At 44.3% G+C, this 21,781-nt stretch overlaps 1 pseudogene; it reads left to right on the plus strand.

Moving 5' to 3' along the window:
- Window positions 1-4,888: 4,888 nt before the first annotated feature.
- On the plus strand, window positions 4,889-12,598 carry LOC117368638 (annotated as a pseudogene).
- Window positions 12,599-21,781: the final 9,183 nt, after the last annotated feature.

Here is a 21,781-nt window from a genome sequence, read left to right on the forward strand (position 1 = left end):
GGCTTCCAAGTTTAGGCACCTTTGCAGTGAGAGCCCAGCACTGCTCACCGGCTCCAAACAGGTGCAAACAGGTAAGTAAAAAAAAACCCAAAAAGTTCACAAAATTAAGCACCACAAAGAGTAAAGACTGTGTACTTAACTTTCATCCATCTCACATGCTTCAGTATCCATGCTAGTGTCCATAAATTCCATAGGTTCTGGAATAGCTAGCTGGTTGGCCTCAGAGACAGGGGCTGCATCCACCATCTCACTATCCTGAAAGCTCTGAGGTTCAGGAGAGCTGTCCTGTGAACCTCCTTCATGGGCTGACCCAGGGTAGACTGACTGGTTCCTCCTCAGTGCTGCCTCTAAAGCACTGAGGCGACCACGCCCTGTTCTGTGCGGGGGCAGGGCAGCCTGTAGTTTGGTCTGAGATTTCCCTGAGCTTCTAATTAAGCCCTGCAGCTGTGGGTTAGCTGAGCTGGTGGATTTGCTCAGAGGCTGTTCTAGGCTGTTCCCTCCAGATTCCTCACCTCCCCATGTTTTGTGAGCTGGGCTTTGAATGGGAATTCAGAATTTTCCCTACCACTGGTGTCTAGCCTGTCACAATGGTTAGCCCTCTTCAAGGCCAGGCCAGGGTTAGGAATAGCCTTTCCTGGCACAAGCCTAGCTTTAGGGTTAGGGTTGTGACAATATATATATATATATATATATCTTATATAATAAAATCCTAGCCGTGCATGCGCATTCCTACTTGCGTTTTCCATTTTCCCTGATCCATGAGATGTAGGTCCATGGCCACAGGAGTGTGCATGCGGGAGTCCCCAGCCCCTACCTTCATGCGCAGGACTGGCCGCCAGCGCTGGACTCCCTGCTCTCCACACGATCGGTAAGGCTCACTTACTCCCTTGCCGCACCCCCCTTCACTTCCCGCAATCCGACCGGATCACTTAATCCCTTCCCACCCACCCTTCACTTCCCGCGGTCCCAACTCCAAACCTGCGACTCCATCAGCGTCTTCAGCACTCTACACATGCTGCTTAGGGCCTTCTACTGCCCTAATTTGCTCTGGTACGTCGCTGATGACATCATCAGAGAAGCGGAAGAGCAAATCAGGGCAGTAGAAGGCCCTGAAGCAGCGTGTATAGAGTGCTGCAGACGCTGCTGGAGTCGCAGGTTTATCAGGACCGCAGGAAGGGAAAGGGGGCCTGTGCTGAGATGCTGGCATCTATGCTCCCAAACAGCCGATGCTGCAACATGGCACTCGGCAACCCCTGCATTCGCTCGACGGGGGTGGCCGGATCTGGCGAAAAGTGGGGCATTAGGTGCTGTCTTCTTAGGAAATGCATGTGGGCAGGGCAGGATTAATTCTTTGAGGGCCCCTAGGCACACAAGTACACTGGGACCCCTGGCCCTACCCCGCCCTTGCCACGCTCCTACCTCACCCATGTCCCGCCCCCCATTTATCTGTTTTCTTCTTTACTTCTTTATTTCCACTTGTATTTCTTTTTTTTAAAAAATTCAAAACAAAGATAAGTATACCAGTGCACAGTTTTTCTTCTATGCAACCCCCAAACATCTCTGAACAAATCCGTCTTCCTTCCCTTCCCACCTACTTACCCAGGAATTTAACTCTGAACCCTTTCCATGCTTATATGTAAGTGTTCAAATATTTGTAAAGCAGTAATACTATCCAAAATATAAGTCTATATTAATAACCAAGTTTACAATGCCTCTCAACTGCCTCACTCTACATCAACCAATTGTAACCCATTTGTATGCATAAACAACCAACTCCTCTAGTACATTCCACTCCATGTATATTAAATTGCAACGAAACAACAAGGAAAATAGTCCACCAAAGAATCCAACGTGAAACGAAAGACGGTTGGCAGAAAATAAGGAGATTCAAATCAGGTTAATTCAAGGTGCTCCCAAGAACCATGCCTGATGCATTGCACCAAATAAGGCTAGTCAACGCTAACAAAAACCATGTCTTTCATACAAACAGAACACAGAAAACACCTTCGCCTAGTATGGAATAAGTAATCACAAACTAGCCTCTCCCCCTTTTACAAAACTGTTGTATGGTTTTTAGCCACAGCCAGCGCTAAAAAAATGCTCTACAGTTTTGTAAAAGGGGGGATAAAATAGAAATACGTAGACAAAGGTTAAATAAAACCACCAAGACGCTGGACTCTGCATATAATGCAACACCACAAAAACAGCAATGCATGTCCCCTAAAGCAAAAAAATAAATAAATAGAAAATTTTTTCTACCTTTGTCTTATCTGCTTTCAGCTCTCCTCATCTTCTTGTCACTCTCTTCCTTTCATCTTCTGTCCTTCTATGCCACTTCCAGAAACTGTATGCCTCCCCCTTCTATCTTTCCCTTCACTCCCATTGGTCTGGAATCCATCTTCTTCCATTCCCTCCTCCAATGGTCTGGCATCTCTCTCCTCTCCTTCCCTTCCCTCTCCCACACCCATACCCCCATGGTCTGGAATTTTACTCTCTCCTCTCCCTTCCCCCTACTTCCATCAGCATCAGCCCCCTTTCTTTCCCTCAAACCCAAATCCATCCAGTATCCTTCCCCCTTATGTTTTCCCCCTTTCCCTGCACACCATTTCCATCAGCATCTTCCCCCTTTCTTTCCCTCCAACCCAATTCCATCCAGTATCCTTCCCCCTTTCCCTGCACCCTAATTCCATTAGCATCTGCCCTCTTTCTTTCCCTTCAACCAGTTCCAACCAGTATCGTTCCTCTTGTATATCTCTCCCCTTCCCCTGTACACCAATTCCATCAGCATCTGCCCCTTTCTCTCCTTCTACCACTCTTCCATACCCCCCTGCCCCCTTTCTCTCCCTCCACCACCCTTTAAGGTCAGAGGGGGCTCGCTGAAGAAACAGAGGACCCGATGTTTTTTTTCCCCTTGGCAACGCAGAGCCTCGGGAAAGATCGGCAGTGCTGGGTTCCCTCACTGGAAAGATCGGCAGAGCTGCCTCCCCTACCCAAAGATAGACAACACCACCTTCCCCCGGCATCGCCATCAACCAACCTGAATAAGTGAAGTCGGAAGGGGTGGACCGGCAGATGCAAAGAGTTGCTGCAAGGTCTCACGATGACTGCGTCTGCCGGTCTAACCTCTCCGACATCACTTACCTCTTCCCTGAACAGAGCCGGCAGATGCAGTCATCATGGGACCTTGCAGCAATTCTTTGCATCTGCCGGTCCACCCCCTCCGACGTCACTTATTCAGGTTGGTTGATGGCGATGGCGGGGGAGGGCGGTGTTGTCACTCTCTTGGGGAGGGCCCAGCACTGCCAATCTTTCCAGGGGGCCCAGCACTGCCGATCTTTCCCTGGGAGCCCACGTTACCAAGGGAAAAAACCCAAAATGAGTCCTCTGTTTCATCGGGCCCCCCTGACAACTTCGGGCCTTAGGCATGTGGGAGCTCCCAGTCATCCATCACAACCCACGCACTGCCCAGCTGCTTCCCAACGGCAGCGACTCTACCGCTGGGACACAACTGCCTCGCATGAACCGCAAGCTCCCAGAGCTCCCCAACACCAAATGGGCAGAATACATAGCACACCAACAGGAAGCGATTGCGAGGAAGCAGAACTATCCTGAGGAATGCACAAAACTGCCCCTGCTGCTTACCTGCACTGCAGCAACTCTGGTCTCCCTGGCCAAAAGGACAAACCAGCGTGCCATGCCCCCAATGCGAAATGCACAGGCAGGCCGCATCTCCAGGTAGCGGGGTGTCCTCTTCACCCCAACACGCCCACATCCCCCTACACTCTGTGAAGCTGTGAACAGCTGGCTAGGTGAGGCTTACAGCAGCTCCCCCAACTGCCCAGCAGTGATGGGCCGACACCAAAATTGGGGAGTGGGGAAGAGGACCGAAACCCTGCGCTACTGCCTGACTGAGCCGACGTGGCTCCAGCTGCCGAATTTCCCCCAGCGCAATTGGTCCTCCACATTCATAAAGCGAAACCCCCTTTTCCCTGCTGTCTACCTGGCACTGCCTCATGCTACCCCGTGTACCAAAACTGGAGCTTCACTCCAGAATGGAGGCTTCCCCTCACATAGGCAGGGCCACCGGGCAGCGGGGTGTCCTCTTCCTCTTGGCGTGCCACTGAAAAGATGGCTGTGCCAGGAGGGATCTAATTTAAAATGCCTGCCGCTTGTCTTGCTACACCCCTTTCTTCCTCCCATTGGCTCCTCAGCTTCTTCCCTGCGTGCCTTGACCCGCGAGGCACCCCCTTTAGTGCAAGCCTCGTGAGTTGCTCTGGCCTGCTTCTAAGACAACTTCAGCCCATTTATACAATCTGTATCATAAAACAACCCAAGTCTCAAGTTCAAAAATCGACTTTGATGTTTATGCAAGAAAAAATATCTGCCATTTGGTGCCACTTTCAAATCATTTTTCTGTTTTAAAGATGAGTGCAAAGGTCTTTGCTCTTACAGTCCCAACTTTCTATAGATCTGTCATTGAAGATGGAAGAATGAATTGAAAAGATAATGTATATTTCTTTTCCTTTGTGCCTTCCTTCTCCCCATTCACTGGCTAGTTACATTATTTATTGGATTTTTGTTACTGTATACCGCACTTCTAGAATGGAATCAGAGAAGTTTATATGGCTGTTATAAAATAATTTTCCTAAGCTTCTTCAGGGACTTGGTCCGTACTTTAAGGTTGTGTCAATCTATAAGTGGGAGGAGACAGAGAGTGCTTTACCTCCAGAAATGGCTTTAAAATTAGTTCTACTTATAGTTATAAACAAATGTTTATGTATGCTTGAAATTACCTGTCTAACCTGACACTACTTAAAATGCACCCCTCACTTCTTAGCTCCATCGTTATCTGAGGAACCTCCATTTTAAGAATGGTCTAGGGGAAGAGATGTACCTGGAAGAAAATGGAGAACTCGCCATTGGATACGATATTTTGAATTTGAACTTTCTTCCTAAGACAACTTTGGAATATAAAGTTGTTGGACGTTATAACCCCCATGCTCCCCCAGGGCAGGATTTCACCATTGATGAGAAGGCAATCATCTGGGAGAGTTCTTTCACTCAGGTCAGATTTAAATGATCAGAGGTGCTGATCCAAACAGGTATCATGAAACTTGTCATAAAATGGTCAATAGAATGGTGTATTTTGTCTTTCTGGGCAAAACGTTAGCTTCCAAATTCTGTAAAGGTGATTTAAATTGGAGTGCTGATCCCATGTGTGTACATGTAGGGCTAGATTCACTAAGCAAACCAATCATGTACGGATCAGATTGTGACCCCTTTGCGACCTGATTTTTCTCCAACCTGATTCACTAACCTCTCCTCCGATCCGATTCTGATCCATGCATGCAAATGAGGGGAAATGGCATGCAAAGTAGGAAGGACGCGATTCACTATTTTTTCAGTCACACCGACTGGTAAGGACCAGTCACTTGTACTAAAACCCTGCTCTCTGCCCCGATCTCCTGCTCTTAGCCCCCAACTCTCCCTGCTCTTCCCCGCAGTGCAAGCCCGTGGTTTTAACGTGCCTTTAAAACCACGGGCAGGCAATGCGCTTTTGCAGAATATATAAAAAAGGAATTCTTCCTTTTTTTATATATTCTGTAAAAACCTTTAACCCGCATGCCTTTCCCCCCATGACGATGTCCCCCCGATGATCCCCCATGCGCCTTTGCCCACTGCTGTCACAACCTATGGCAGCAGGGGCAGGGCCTAAGGCCCTGATTGGCCCAGGTGCCTTGGGCTCCACCCTTGGGAGGGGCCTGAGTAAGTAATGCCTCTCTCGACAAGTCTGATGCACGGGGCTGGCCTAAGGCCCTTGTTGACTCAGGCACATCAGGCTCCTCAGCCAATTTTGGACTTCCTTAGTGAGTACCTTAGCAAGTCCATGATTGCCCAAGGGAGGAGCCCAAGGCGCTTGATGCAATCAGGGCCTTAGGCCCCACCCCATGCATCAGACTCATCAAGAGAGGCATTGAAGCAGGAGGGATTGAAAATCCCTTCTTCTCCATTAAAGGTACAGGGAGGGGACCAGGAACTAGGAGGGGGCATCTGGTGGGAGGGTTTTTGTGGGGGGGAAGTCGCATGCCATAATTTTAAAGGGCGGCGGTGGCGGGACACAATTTGGAGGGGATTTGGGGAAGGGGTGATGGGGCACTTGTCGAGAGAGGAAGTGGGGGGGTTCATTTTTTTTTTTTACATCAAGCTGATATTTTATGTGTGTAAAACACGCAAAATATCTGCCCAATTAAAAACATTTTTAAAAGCCAGAAGCCCTGACAGCAGTGACAAGAGGCTGCTTCTTCTATCACTCTAGTGATCTGTGCAGTCGGTTGGTGGCGTGCCTCTGATCACCCCCATTTGCATGAAGATGTTGGTGAATCAGTCGACCTGCCTCCAATCGCCCACGGATCGGAAAGTTAGTGAATCTAGCCCATAGTATTAAACAACTTTCCCAGAGTCACAAGGAGCTGCTGTGGGAATTGAACTCACAACCTCAGGGTGCTGAGGCAACTGCTTGAATCACTTGGCCACTCCCCCACTTAGAAAGGAGAAGGTGTCATTTTTCAGGAAGCAAATGGAATGTGAGAGCGGCATGAAGCTGTTTTTTTTCTATTTTGAAATTTGTTGGCAGTTCTGCAATTTTTTAACATGTTTTTTTTCATTTCACTGTTATTGTTTTTAATGTGATGTATTATGAATATTCAATTATTGATTACTATAACTTATCCTTAGGTAATTAAGCTCTAAATATTACTATATAACTTAATTAGTCTTTTTTTTAAATTCTTTATTCATTTTCAAAATTACATTAAGTGTATATATATATATTCAATCACATTAACAATAAATATATCACTTACAGTCTATCATTTGTACATTATATAAATTCTTATCCCTCCCCCTTCCCACCCCTCCCTACCATATATTCCATAATCCATAATATTAATAATTAGTCTTTATAAATCTATTTCCATTCACATCTGATCTGAGGCTGGTCTAATCTGGCTATGCACTGACAAGAATCAACACTTTTTGGGTATTTTTACAAGTACCTTCCTAAGCATGAAATATGCTGTTATACATGACAACAATTTAAAAAAGAGCATTCCATTTCAAAAACAAGTGTCCAGTATCAAATGAAGTTACATAACATGCTTTCTCAATCTTCAGAAACCTCCGCAGTTCAGATGCAGTCCAAGTTGCCATCCTGGTTACAGAAAATTAACCAAGGAAGAAAAACCCATCTGCTGCTATGACTGTATTCCGTGTGCAGAGGGAGAGATCTCCAACCAAACTGGTGGGTGACATCATGGAAAACATGGGATACAAATAAATATAGGGTATCTATTATGGTCCCTGTTCTTGAAATTAAGAAGGGCTGTAGGTCTCCAAAAAGTGTAATTCATTTTCAAGTTTCAAGTTTATTAAAAAATTTGTATACTGCTTATCAGACAAAGACATTTAATTTCATACATATGATAAGGTGTGGTAAATGCAATGATTGATAGGATAGATACAAAGAAAGGGAGGACACAGGCTGGGTGGGACTATTTTTCCTTTACAGAATGGGAAAAATTCCTCTCTTCCTACCAGCTGGCCAAGCAGTCATGATGATAATTCAGGAACTAGCCCTTGTCTCTTTAAAAACAAAACACCCTAGGGTAGGATACCAGACGGAGAAGGCATAGGATGAAGCTAAGTGGTGATAGTCTCAGGAGTAATTTAAGAAAATGCTTCTTTATAGAAAGGGTAATAGAAACATGAAATGGCCTCCCAGGGGAAGTAGTAACATAGTAACATAGTAGATGAGGCAGATAAAGACCCGAATGGTCCATCCAGTCTGCCCAACCAGATTCAATTTAAAAATGTTTTCTTCTTAGCTATTTCTGGGCAAGAATCCAAAGCTCTACCCGGTACTGTGCTTGGGTTCCTACTGCCAAAATCTTCGTTAAAACCTACTCCAGCCCATCTACTCCAGCCCAACCTACTCCAGCCCTCCTAGCCATTGAAGCCCTCCCCAGCCCATCCTCCACCAAATGGCCATATACAGACACAGACCGTGCAAGTCTGCCCAGTACGGGCCTTTAGTTCAATTTTTAATATTATTTTTTGATTCTAGACCCTCTGTGTTCATCCCACGTTTCTTTGAACTCAGTCACAGTTTTACTCTCCACCACCTCTCTCGGGAACGCATTCCAGGCAACCACCACCCTCTTCATAAAGCAGAGTTTCCTAACATTGCCTTTGAATCTACCACCCATCAACCTCAAATTATGTCCTCTGGTTTTACCATTTTTCTGGAAAAGATTATGTTCTACGTTAATACCCTTCAAGTATTTGAATGTCTGAATCATATCTCCCCTGTCTCTCCTTTTCTCTAGGGTATACATATTCAGGGCTTCCAGTCTCTCCTCATACATCTTCTGGCGCAAGCCTCCTATCATTTTCGTCACCGTCCTCTGGACTGCTTCAAGTCTTTTTATGTCCTTTGTCAGATAGGGTCTCCAAAACTGAACACAATACTCCAAGTGGGGCCTTACCAATGACCTGTACAGGGGCATCAACACCTTCTTCCTTCTACTGGCTATGCCTCTCTTTATACAAGCCCAGCATCCTTCTGGCAGCAGCCACTTGCCTTGTCACGCTTGTTTTGCCTTTAGATCTTCGGACACTATCACCCCAAGGTCCCTCTCCCCATCCGTGTATATAAGCTTCTCTCCTCCCAGCATATACGATCCCTTCCGATTATTAATCCCCAAATGCATTACTCTGCATTTCTTTGCATTGAATTTTAGTTGCCAGGCATTAGACCATTCCTCTAACTTTTGCAGATCCTTTTTCTTATTTTCCACTACGTCTTCGGTGTCTACACTGTTACAAATGTTGGTATCATCTGCAAAAAGGCACACTTTTCCTTCTAACCCTTCAGCAATGTCACTCACAAACATATTGAACAGGATTGGCCCCAGCACCGAACCCTGTGGAGATAAGACTGTATCTGAATTTAGTATAGCATGGAGCAGGCATGTGGGATCTCTTATGGAGAAGAGAAGATAATGGATGGTAGGGAAGGGCAGACTGGATGGGTCATTAGGCCTTTAACTGCTATCATGTTTCTATCTTTCTATGAAAACTCAGGTCCTCAGTCTTATGAAAATTATGTAGAGCCACACCATCACCAAAATATAAAATATATATATATATATTATAGAATTTTTAAGATAATGCATTAAACACTCAACTTCTGTATTTGTAGCTGAAGGAGGACTTACATTCAGATTTTGTAGACATTGTAGGTACTGTATATCACTTTGGAACAGACTAGTTTGTTCATTTTTAATAAAATGAAATAAAACCTGCCCTGTCCCAAGAGGGCTTATAATCTAAATATTTTCTCCCATCACAGTAAAACTGATGGGGACCTGTTTATAAATGTGAGGTAAATTATTAAAAAAGTGACCTGTAAAAGTGAGGTCAGTTAGGTTCAAAAATGATCATGCCTTTTGAAAAGCTAGATGCACTATATAAACCGGCTCACCTTTATCCACATGTTCATTCATCCCTTCAAAGAAATGTAGTAGATTGGTGAGGCAAGATTTCTCTTGACTAAATCCATGAACAAGTTCTGTCATTTTGTTCTTTATAATAGTTTCTACCAATTTGTCTGGTACCAATATCAGACTAATCAGTCTCTAATATTTCAGATCACCTCTGGAACCCTTTTTAAAAATTGGTATCACGTTGGTCACCCTCCTGTCTTCCAGTACAATGCTGGATTTTAAAAACAAATTAGTAACAATAGCTCTGCATGTTTATTTTTCTATTCTATAATGCATTCTGGGATATATACCATCTGGTCCAGGGACTTTGCCAATGTTCAGATTGTCAAACTGACCCATTATATCCTCCAGTGTTTCAGAGATCTGTTTCAGTTTCTCTGGTTTATCAGCATTGACTACCATTTCTGGTACTGGTATCTGCCCCTTATCTTCCTCATTGAAGTCAAATGCAAAACATGCATTCAATCTCTTGACTATGACCTTATCTTCCCTGGGAGCCTCTTCCTGCTTTTCAGTTTCAGGGAATTTAAATACACAATCTTGTAGCTGTATGACCTGGTTTCTTTGGGGGGCTATGCTTCTCCTCTCCAAGTGTGCCTGGCTTTTGGCTTCATTTTCTCTTTCTTCTCACTGATGCTGATCTCTGTTCCACTTCTTTGCCTTCCATTGCTAGGCTTCTGCAAAACCAGCAACAAGTGTAGGCTGTTCTTTAATCACTTGATTCCTTCTGAGAGATGTGGGCTTGTGTAAACTGGTTCCCTGCTTGCAGAATTATACAAGATTGTTTGAATACACTTTCCACAAGTTTCAAGTTTATTAATTTCTTGATATACGTCCATCAAAGATATCTAAATGGTTTACAATAAGAGAACTGGAGTGTACGCAGGTAGGGCTAGTCTCGGTTGGGGCACTGGTCTTTGACCTAGGGGACAATGTGGGAGCAGATTGATGGGCACGATGGACCACTAGAATGGCTGCAAGGCTGAATTGAAGTGGTAGCCACGTTGTGCACAGCTTACAGTTGTCTGGCCCTGTCTTGGATTAAGGTGATGAACTATTGAGAATAAGTTCCAAGGATAAACTGAATGTCTGAAGATAGCTGTATGAAGAGTGGAATGTGCTGTTTTGAATTCACACCCCTGACAGGATTCTAGATTTCCATACTACTCACCTGTCCACCCTACCTACCATTCCAATAAAGTTTGTGACATTTGTTTCTCTTAATATCTTTGACCCATAACTCCTTGATATAGGGCCACAGACCCAAGCACTTTTTTATGAGTGTCTCTCATGCATTATAAGTGGGGCAATAATGAACCCCATTTCAAGTTTAAGTTTCAAGTTTATTAGGATTTTATATACCGCCTATCAAGGTTATCTAAGCGGTTTTTACAATAAGGTACTCAAGCATTTTCCCTCTCTGTCCCGGTGGGCTCACAATCTATCTAATGTACCTGGGGCTATGAAGGATTAAGTGACTTGCCCAGGGTCACAAGGAGCAGCACGGGGTTTGAACCCACAACCCCAGGATGCTGAGGCTGTAGAGCCAACCACTGTGCCACACACTCCTCCATGTTGCTTTATCAGCCTTTCAGAATTAACTCTAGGGGGTCAAATTATCAAATAAAGTCATATCATCCTTATTTGGTAGACTGTACTACCATGGATCAGAGCCACTATTTTCAATCTGAGCTTGAAAAGCAACAAAAATGTCTGAGGATTGCTCATGCCCCCCGCCTAACCCCCCAGGGACACCACCATTAAAGGCTGGGTGATCCATATGAGCGAGAGAAGGTTTAGTTCTTCACCAGTAGAATGGAGGGGTTCAGGATTCATACTGGGGGGAATGGTTGCAATTTTTGTGCATTGATCTATGGTATCTACTTGTAGTAGCATGAGTGCATATACTACCTGCTCTTACATGCAGCCGTGTTATTTGCAGACATTAGAGTTAAAGTACCAGGTGCTAACTCAATATGCAGTTCACAGTCCTTCACTCTCCATGCAGTTAATGTGAATTAAACTGCTCTTTCTTGGCTGAGCTGTGAAGATTATAGGACTCATGATATTTAAGTGCACTTTAGTAAATAGACCTCATGATATATGTGAGATAATGATATGATAATATTCTTTCTCAGATATGGACACCTGTACAACATGCCCGGATGATCAATGGTCAAACCTGAAAAGAGATGCCTGCATCCCAAAAATGATAACTTTCCTGTCTTTTGAAGAGCCTCTAGGGATTGCTTTAACTTCCATCAGCATGTTCTTCTTTCTCATCACTACTGCCATCTTGGGAATCTTTATTTATTACAGAGACACTCCCATAGTGAGAGCCAACAACCGACACATCAGCTATATTCTCCTCATTTCCCTCATACTCTGCTTCCTCTGTTCATTGTTATTCATTGGGCATCCTGAGGATGTCACCTGCATTCTCAGACAGACTACATTTGGGATCACTTTCTCCATCGCTCTCTCCTCTATACTGGCAAAAACCATCACTGTGGTCACAGCCTTCCAAGCCACCAAACCTGGAAGCAAGCTCCGGAAATGGATGGGTTCCAAGGTCTCTAACTCTATCGTCCTTTCCTGTTCCCTTATTCAAACAGTTCTGTGTCTTGCCTGGTTGTTCACTACTCCCCCATTTGCATATCTTAATATGAGATCAGAACTTGGAACAATACTAATTGAGTGTAATGAAGGGTCAGTAATTGCATTTTATTGTGTTCTGGGTTATCTGGGATTTCTGTCTGGTGTCAGCTTCATCATAGCTTTCCTAGCAAGAAATCTACCTGACAGTTTCAATGAGGCCAAGTACATCACCTTCAGCCATGCTGGTCTTCTGCAGCGTCTGGATCTCCTTCATCCCAACATACCTGAGCTCCAAGGGCAAGTACATGGTGGCGGTGGAAATATTTGCTATTCTGGCCTCCAGCGCTGGACTGTTGGGTTGTATCTTTTTTCCTAAATGCTACATTATTCTGCTGAGGCCTGAAAGGAACAGCAAGAAGGACCTAAGAAAAATGTAGGGGCCCTTTTACCAAACTGCATTAAATGTGCTATCACACATTTAGGGCTCCTTTTACAAAGGTGCGTTTGCGGGTTTTAACGCATGCGACTTTTCATCACGTGCTAACCCCCATGCTGGCCGAAAAACTACCGCCTGCTCAAGAGGAGGCGGTAGCGGCTAGCACGGCTGGCGGTTTTAGCATGCGCTATTATGCGCGTTAAACCGCTAGCGCGGCTTCGTAAAAGGAGCCCTTAATATAGGGGAAATAATTGATCAGAAAGTGCATTAAAGCTTTATGCTGTAATTTGCCAGTCAAATCAAAAAATAGGGCAAAAATCGTAGCAAAAATACAAAATAATCACTCAAGCATAATAAATTCTAAATATCATATACAACTGATAGTGAATTATAATGCTCAGAGATATGGAGGTGATAACAGGGAATACCGGGAAGGGGTAAAACACGGACCTGACGGACCTCGCGGATCTAAACCCGTACGGCCTTAAAAATCTGAGGTCCGTGTCCCTGGCGCTTGTAGTTTCTGTCGCTGACAGACCTTGATGAGATTTTTGCGCTGACGGATCCGTCTCAGCCTAGGGAGGGAAAAGTGTTAGGATCCGTCAGCGCTAAAAATCTCTTCGAGGTCTGTCAGAGCCAGAGACTCGTGCTGGAGTTTGGAGACTTCTTTTCCATAACGCACGTCCAAAACCTATGTCCCCGCTCTCTTGGCTTCTGCTCTGCCGCTCCAGCACGAGTCTCTGGCTCTGACCTCGAAGAGATTTTTAGCGCTGACGGATCCTAACACTTTTCCCTCCCTAGGCTGAGACGAATCCGTCAGCGCTCAAATCTCAATCAAGGTCTGTCAGCGACAGAAACTACAAGCGCCACGGACACGGACCGACACGGACCTCATTTTTTTAAGGCCGTACGGGTTTAGATTTGCGAGGTCCGTGAGGTCCGCGTTTTACCCCTTCCCGGGAATACCCAACACTACCACCTCAACGCCTAATCATCGCTTAATTCAAAGCACCTGCTGTAAACATTCTACACTAGTAAATATGGTTTGTGTAAGTGCACATAGCTACCATTATTTGAAGCAAGTTGGCTTTTTCAGGCTTATGTTTAAACAACGTTTTGTTATTTTTCAAATAATGGTAGCTATGTGCACTTACACAAACCATTCATGCACTGTATTATTTATATATTTTAAGGAATATAAGTAAGATTGTTAAGTGATTTGTTTAAAAATTTCTCTTACTGAATATTATACACTTGTAAGACTTGAAAATGAATAAAGATTAAAAAAAAACAAAAAACATTCATGCACTGTATTCTTATTTGTTAACATGGTTAATGTATTTAAATGTAGGTATTTTAGTAATAATGATTGTATGATATATATATATATATATATATCTAATATAATAAAATGCTAGGCTGCGCATACGCACTCCCATCGCGTGCGTCCGTTTTCCGTGAGATGTAGAGCATCTCAGATAGGAGTGCGCATGCGTCCGAAACACTCTCTCTCCTCCCCCGAGACGAATGTCGGACGCGGCGGCTGTCTCCCCTGAGGCGGATGTCGGACGCAGCGGCTGTCAGCCGTGCTGTTCTTCGGTCTGCCCTGCTCCTTGCTTTGCTATATTTTTAAGTTGAAAGACGAGGCAGCGGCTCCTCTCAGGATCCCCACCTGCGTCGGAAGTCCAATGCAGTCGGGGATCTTGAGAGGAGCCGCCGCCACCGTGTCTTTCAACTTAAAAATATACTAAGTCAAGGAGCAGGGCAGAATGATCTTCAAAATGGCGGCAATTCGATCTCCATTCCTCCGGGGTCTGGGAGGAGAGGGATCGCGGCCACTCAGCACCCCCGAGGAGCCCAGCAACTTTCCGCTTCCCGGGACCCAAGTCATTTGCCGCCTCCCCTCTCCCCGATTGGCGATTTAAGCAGCGTGTGCAGCAGTCTACACACGCTGCTTCGGGCCCTTCTACTGCCCTGATTTGCTCCGGACGTGCCAGAGTAAATCAGGGCAGTAGAAGGACCCGAAGCAGCATGTGAAGACTGCTGCATGCGCTGCTTGAATTGCCATTGTAGTCGGGCCCGCGGGAAGGGAAGGGAAGGGGGGGGCGGAAAAGGACTCGGGCCCGCGTTTGTAGTCGCGACTGTGGGAAGGGAAAGGGGGTAGAGGAAACGCTAATGCTGCACGGAACTGCTGTGGGGGGAGGGAAATGGAAGGGGGAGCGAATGCTGCTTTGCCCAGACAGACAGAGGGAGGAAGGGAGACAGAAAGACAAGAAGAAAGACACAGGGGCAGGTGCACAGGGAACTGGTGTGGGGGGAGGGAAATGGAGGGGGAGGGAATGCTGCTTCGGACAGACAGAGGGAAGGAGAGAGAAAGAAAAGAATAGACTCAGGGGCAGGGAGATATACAGAAAGACAAACAGACAAAGGGGGCCAGGGACAGAGACAGACAGAAAGAAAGACAGCCGGAGTCACATCAGGAGGGGTGCGGAATGCCGCAGAGGGAACTTTTCCAATGGGTGCAACTGGGCAGCTGTCGGGAGCCTCTGATCAGGGGCAGAGCAAGGTATCATAGGGATAAGAAGGAGGAGGGGGAGAAAAAGGAAGGGATGCCTACTGCTGGACAGGGGGAGAAGGAAAGAGGTGCTGATGGACAGGGGGGGATGAAGAAAAAGGAACAGAGGTCTAATGTTGGACAGGGGGAGAAGGAAGGTGCTGCTGGACAGGGGGGAGGTAAAACAAAGGGAGAAGGGCTGCTGCTGCATAAGGAGAGCTGTGAAGGGGTGATGGTGGACACAGGGGAGGTAAAAGGAAGGGAGAATGGACAGGGGGAGCAGGCAAGGGGTGGTGATGGACAGCCAAGGAAAAAGAAAGACAGAAAGAAATAAAGCGGCTAAGGAGAGAGAGAGAAAGAAATAAAGAGAGACACACACACATATATTCTAGCACCCGTTAATATAACGGACTATAAGACTAGTATAATATATATATATATAAAGTTAAAAAATTAAAGAATGTTTAGCTTCATTATTTATGAATTATTTGAATTTATGCTTGAAGCTGTGTTTCGAAAATATTGTTTCTCAGTATTTTATGTTTTGATTAACTCATCTAATTTACTTTACAATATTTCACTTGAAGGAAAAAGGATCTCTGAATTCCAAACCATAGAGTTCTTTGATGTCAATTGGTAACCAATGGATTTCATTATCATTGATCCTAAAATCTTGTTTATTTATATATTTTTAATTTAATTTTATACTTTAATATAAGAAAATCTCTTAATTATCGCTTCCTTCAAGTAAAATGTTGTAAAGTAAATTAGATGACAAGCATTTTCATTGAGTAAATTATTTTCAAGTCACTTGGTCCCCCATTGTCCCAGGTATTATAGATAGATTGTGAGCCCTATGGGACAGACAGGAAAAAAATGCTTATATACCTGAATCTTAAAGACCTGAATACATTTGTGTAAACCATTCTGAGCTCCTCAGGGAGAATGGCATAGAAAATTGAATTAATGAATGAATAAATAAATAAAATGAAGCATGGAAAGTTGCTACTCTTTGGGGTTTTGCCAGGTACTAGTGACCTGGATTAGCCACCATGAGAACGAGCTACTGGGCTTGATGGACCATTGATCTGAACCAGTAAGGCTATTCTTATGTTCTTAAGGTATGGTAGAGAGCTAGGACGGTGGTACTATAAGGGTTGCAGAGAACACCAATGACACTACAACTTAAAGGAACAGAAAACAAGTGAATCAAGTATGCAGGAATGCAGATGTGTTCTGACTGGCAGGCATGGTGCTTAGAAGGCTACTCTATAATTTGGGAAGCAAGGTCAGTGCAGGGCAATCTTCTACAATCTGTGTCCTAAAAAGGGCAAGACAGATCAGGATGGACTGGAGTGAGCTTTGGTGGTAACTTCTGTGGTTGTGAGGTAAGGCCAGTGCCAGGCAGTCCTCTGAAGTCTGTTCAAACTGATTCACCTGTGCAAAGTCCACACTTCTTTTCTTCTTACAGGGGTTTCAGTCATAGACTTATAATGGGCGCGTTAGCATTTAGCGCGTGTGTATATTTAGTGCACGCTAAAACGCGTACCACACCTTAGTAAAAGGAGCCCTAAGTCCATTAGATACCAATTCTTTTGTCCTTTTTCCCCTCTTTTTTTTTTCTTTTTTCACCACAACCAACCGCAAAGAGCCTGACACAAGACTGCGTTTCGCCCAAAAGGTAGGTGCATTGGACTATGACTACTACTATTAATTATTTCTATAGCGCTACCAGACGTGCGCAGTGCTGTACAGAGTCACAAAGAAGAAGAAAACAGTCCCTGCTCGAAAAAGCTTGCAATCTAAATAGCCAAGACAAACAGGATGTCATGGATCCAGTTAAGGGGAACAGTTAATGAGCTGACTGGATTGGAGGACAGAGGGGAGTACAGGACAATCAAGGCATTGTGACATCACTGATGAGGTTGGCTCTTATTGGTGGAATGAGGCATTATGACATCACAAGCTCAGCTCTGCTTCCCAAAGACTGAAACTCTTCACATTACTACTACTATTAATTATTTCTATAGCGCCTCGCTGTACAGAGTCACAAAGAAGAAGAAAACAGTCCCTGCTCGAAAGAGCTTGCAATCTAGGGGCCTTGGACTAGACAATTACCTCAAAATGGTACCTTTCGATTACATGCAATTTGCATCAATTCAGCTAAGTTAGACTCCTAGATCGAATAGGCAGGCCAATTTAAGTGCCTAACATTAGGCATTTTTTATAGAATTTGGATATTATTGATTTTTTTCCCAAAGCCATATAGAGCAGTGGTCTCCAACCCTGTCCTGGAGGACCACCAGGCCAATTGGGTTTCAGGCTAGCCCTAATGAATATGCATGAGAGAGATTTGCATATAATGGAAGTGACAGGCATGCAAGTCTGCTCCATGCATATTCATTAGGGATATCCCGAACACCCGATTGGCCTGGGGGTCCTCCAGGACAGGGTTGGGGCCCACAGATATAGAGAATATAGTCTTAACTGCATAATGCAATTTAGTGAAAGGCTCCTAAGTGATGTGGTTGTTGTACGAGAGATTATGGAGAAGAGAGATGGGGAGGGAGGAGCTGCTACTGTTAGATCATTATAATCAGGAGGGATTTTAATACTGACACAACTTTATTGGATTCAGTACCAATTCCTTAAAATAAAATCCAAACTATATGAAACAAAATACAACACAATTCCCTTTCAATATGGCACGAAATGCCCTCCCAATTCTGTATTTTCATAATTAGAATAGCTGTTAAGTTTGACTCTAAGACTGAAACTAGTATTGTATATACAGTGAGCCCTGCCTTGGCCATCAGGGGATTGAATATCTGGTAGCTAAGAAGAAAAAAAAAATTTAATTGAATTAGGTTGGGCAGACTGGATGGACCATTCGGGTCTTTATCTGCCATCATCTACTATGTTACTATGGTAGGTTCTAAGTATTTTCTACTTTATTTATTTTCTGTGTATTATAAATTAGGTGCACTCCTCACAAAGCAATCCTTTCAATTAACATTTATCTTGCAAGGTCATGTTCAGAGAAACAAAGCAATCTATGTTTAATAGATGCACAGATGAATGGACAATATCCCTTGAGGCTGAACCTTTTAGGAACAGAGTCCTATAAAGATCACATGGTGCCCACAGAGCTGCAGGACTCTCTTTCAGATCAGAGTTCACATCAACATCAGGAGAAGGCTTCTCTGGTCCATCTGTAATGTGATCTGTGTCCATCAAAGTGTCTTCTCAGTGTCAATTTGAAACGTCTTGCTTAATACTTAATACATAGATTTGAAAAGGTGTATTTATGGGGGGGGGGGGGGTCACTATGACCTGTGCAAAATCTTTCACTAGAAATTTTCCAGAGTGGCAGAGCAGGAAGAGCAGTTGTTTCTCACCTTGAAATACGGGAGCTCATCCCTTTTTGATTATATCAGTGGCATACCAAGGGGAGGTGGACTGCCCCGGGTGCATGCCCTAGGGGGGTGCACATCCAGCTGGGTCCAGGTTCAGGTCCGGAACGTCCTGCCCTACTGTGCAAAAGGACCTGCACCTCAGTACAGCTGCCGGTCCACCCCTTCCGACGTACTTGCTCTGGAGCAGAGTCGGCAACTGCACTGAGGTGCAGGAAGGTCCCACAATGACTATGTCTGCTGGCTCTGCTCCGGAAGAAGTAAGTTACATCAGAGGGGGGTGGACCCAGCAGATGCAGTGATCACGGGACCTTGCCGCAACTCCCTGCATCTGCTGGGTCCACCCCCTCCAATGTAACTTCTTCTAGAGCAGAGCTGGCAGATGCAGTCATGGCAGGACCTTCCTGCACCTCAGCGCAGCTGCTGACTCTGCTCCAGAGCAAGCACATCGGAGTGGGGTGGACTGGAAGCCAGCAGCTACAGTCATCGCGGGACCTTGCTGCATGAAGGGAGAGAAGGGAACAGGACTGCTGGTATGGAAGAGTGGTAGAGGGAGAGAAAGGGGGCAGGGTGGTATGGAAGGGTGGTGCTGATGAAATTGGTGTGCAGGGAAAGGGGAGAGAGACATAAGGGGGAAGGATACTGGATGGAATTAGATTGGAGGGAAAGAAAGGGGGCAGATGCTAATTGAAGAGGGGTGGATAGAGAGAGAAAGGGCAGACATTGGATGGTAGTGGGGTATGTAGAGTGGGAGCCTATGCTGGATGGAAGTACGGATGGGAGAGATAAGGGAGCAAATGCAGGAAGGAAATGTAGTTCTAGCCCTTTTCCCTTTTGTTTCTGTTTGGTTTTAATTGTTTTTAATAACTTATTGTTTTTAATGATGTGCTGTTTCCCTAAATATGTTTTTTTAGTCAATACATGACATTGTACACTGCCTAGAAGGCTGATTGGGTGGTATATGATATCTTAAATAAACTTGAAACTTGGACAGAGAGAGAGGAAGGTACTAGATGGAAGGGGTAGAGAAAGAGGGCACATGATGGAAGGAGGATATAAATATAAATAAAAGGAGGGCACAAGATGGGGTGAAAATGATTGAGTTAGTGAAATACCGGAGGGGGTGAGGGAAAGATGTGGCGAGCTATAGGTAGACAGTAAAAAAGGAAATTGATGACAGGGTAGTAAAACAATCTAGACAGATACAGTAAATAAAAGGAAAATGAATGGGAGAAGGGAAAGGGAAAAGGAAAATGGGGAAAAGGGAAAGGGAAAAGGGAAAGGAGAAATGTGAGAGAGGGAAGGAGAGGAGAGAGATGCCAGCCCAATGGAGGTGAAAGGAGAGATGGAAGGGGAAGGCATACAGTTTCTAGAAGGGACATAGAAGGAGAGAAGATGCCCTATAGGGGCAGAGATACGGCAGATAGTGGATGGAAGGAAGAGAGTAACAAGAAAATGAGGAAAGCAGAAACCAGAGAAGATAAAGGTAGGAAAAAAATTTCTATTTACTTATTGCTTTAGGAGACATGTGTCACCGTGTCTGTGGTGTTGCATTGTATGCAGAGTCCAGCTTCTTGGTGGGTCAATTTAACCTTTGTCTATGTATTTCTATTTTATCCCCCCTTTTACAAAACTATGAAGCGTTTTTTAGCGCCAGCCGTGGTGGTAGCAGCTCTGATGCTCAGAATTCTATGAGCAGCAGAGCTGTTACCACCGTGGCTAAAAACCACACTACAGTTTTGTAAAAGGGGGAGGGGTTAGTTTGTGATTAATTATTCCATGCTAGGCAAAGGTGTTTTCTGTGTTCTGTGTGTTCGAAAGACATGGTTTTCTGTTAGAATTGTCTGTGCAGGATTGATCTGTACTAGTCTGGCTTGTTTAGTTTTGCAATGGGTTTATTGATGTACTGCTCACTGCAGTATGTAAGAAGCTGCCTTTTCCTAGATATTCATGTGTGACGTGTGGATTGTTACTAAAAATCATGTTTTTCATACAGATGGGGGGTGTCAAAAAATGATGGGTCCCGGGTCTCACATATGTTAGGTACGCCACTGGATTATAATAATATTTTACACTGATTTCTGGAAACCAATTGAGAACCAATGTCCAAAGCTGAAAATGCACTTTTCAGAAGATGGCTACAACATGGACGGGAACATTATAAGTGAGGCATACCTATAATTCCAAGACAGAACAATAGGCTGCAGTTAAATGTAATTTCCAGTATGCCTCTGACAATAGTTTCTGATTAATCTTAGTTATCTGTGTACCTGGACCCACCGTACATCCCAAGCTGTCCATTCTAAGCATCAGACATCAACATATTAACACCTTTTAGCTAAGCACTCAGGGTCTATCTGCATCTACATTCCAGAATCAGATTGATATAATTTTCCATAGGCCCTTGCCGACATTAGCTATGCCAACCGAAAATGCTGATTGCTGGCAATAGCTATGTTGACATCTCCTATACTTTGTTTATTTTTATTCTTTGAAATGAAGGGAAGCTTGTGGTACCCTTCTATAAACAGCCAGTCTGCACTTTGAAGATGCCTCACTTACCTCCAACATTATAGCAGCACGTCCCCTGTCCTGCAGAATCTCCAAGCTATGAAGATAAACAGTTCCCATTATGAGTTCAAACCTGTCTTAGGTTGTATAGTCCGTCATCTGGGAGGAAATCCCAGTATGCTTATATCTTACCCGTCATTGAGCGAATGAACGGTGCATAAGGGATGCAGGAAACTTTCTCAGGAGGTTCAGGCATAAAGGTACCAAGATGTCATGAGAGAGTATGGGAGATGAGATAATATTTTATGTCTGACCCTGGTATGCAATGCAATATTAAAACCAAATTAGAACTAAATTAGCCAATTAGCAAATGTCAGAGAAGATACTGAAAATATATGTATAACTGTCTTAAAAGTTAGAAGGAACGTTGTGGGATAAAGAAATGTACATGTGCTTCACTTTACAGCAAAGGAAAATCATGACAATACATAGCAAAATTTGTAGAATAATTAAGGTAATGATAGGGTGAATTAAAACATTAAATACGTGATTTGCAGTAGGCGAATACTCAAAGAAAAGTTCTCAAACTTGAGACATGAACATCTCGGAGCAAATTTTCTACAGTTTGTGCAATCTGTCCATTTTCAAAAGAGATAGCATGACTCACTTCTTTGGAGGTTTTCTTAAGCTGTAAAATGTATGCATG

The sequence above is a fragment of the Geotrypetes seraphini genome, chromosome 10 (genome assembly GCF_902459505.1).
Source record: "Geotrypetes seraphini chromosome 10, aGeoSer1.1, whole genome shotgun sequence".
Lineage (NCBI taxonomy): Eukaryota > Metazoa > Chordata > Amphibia > Gymnophiona > Dermophiidae > Geotrypetes > Geotrypetes seraphini.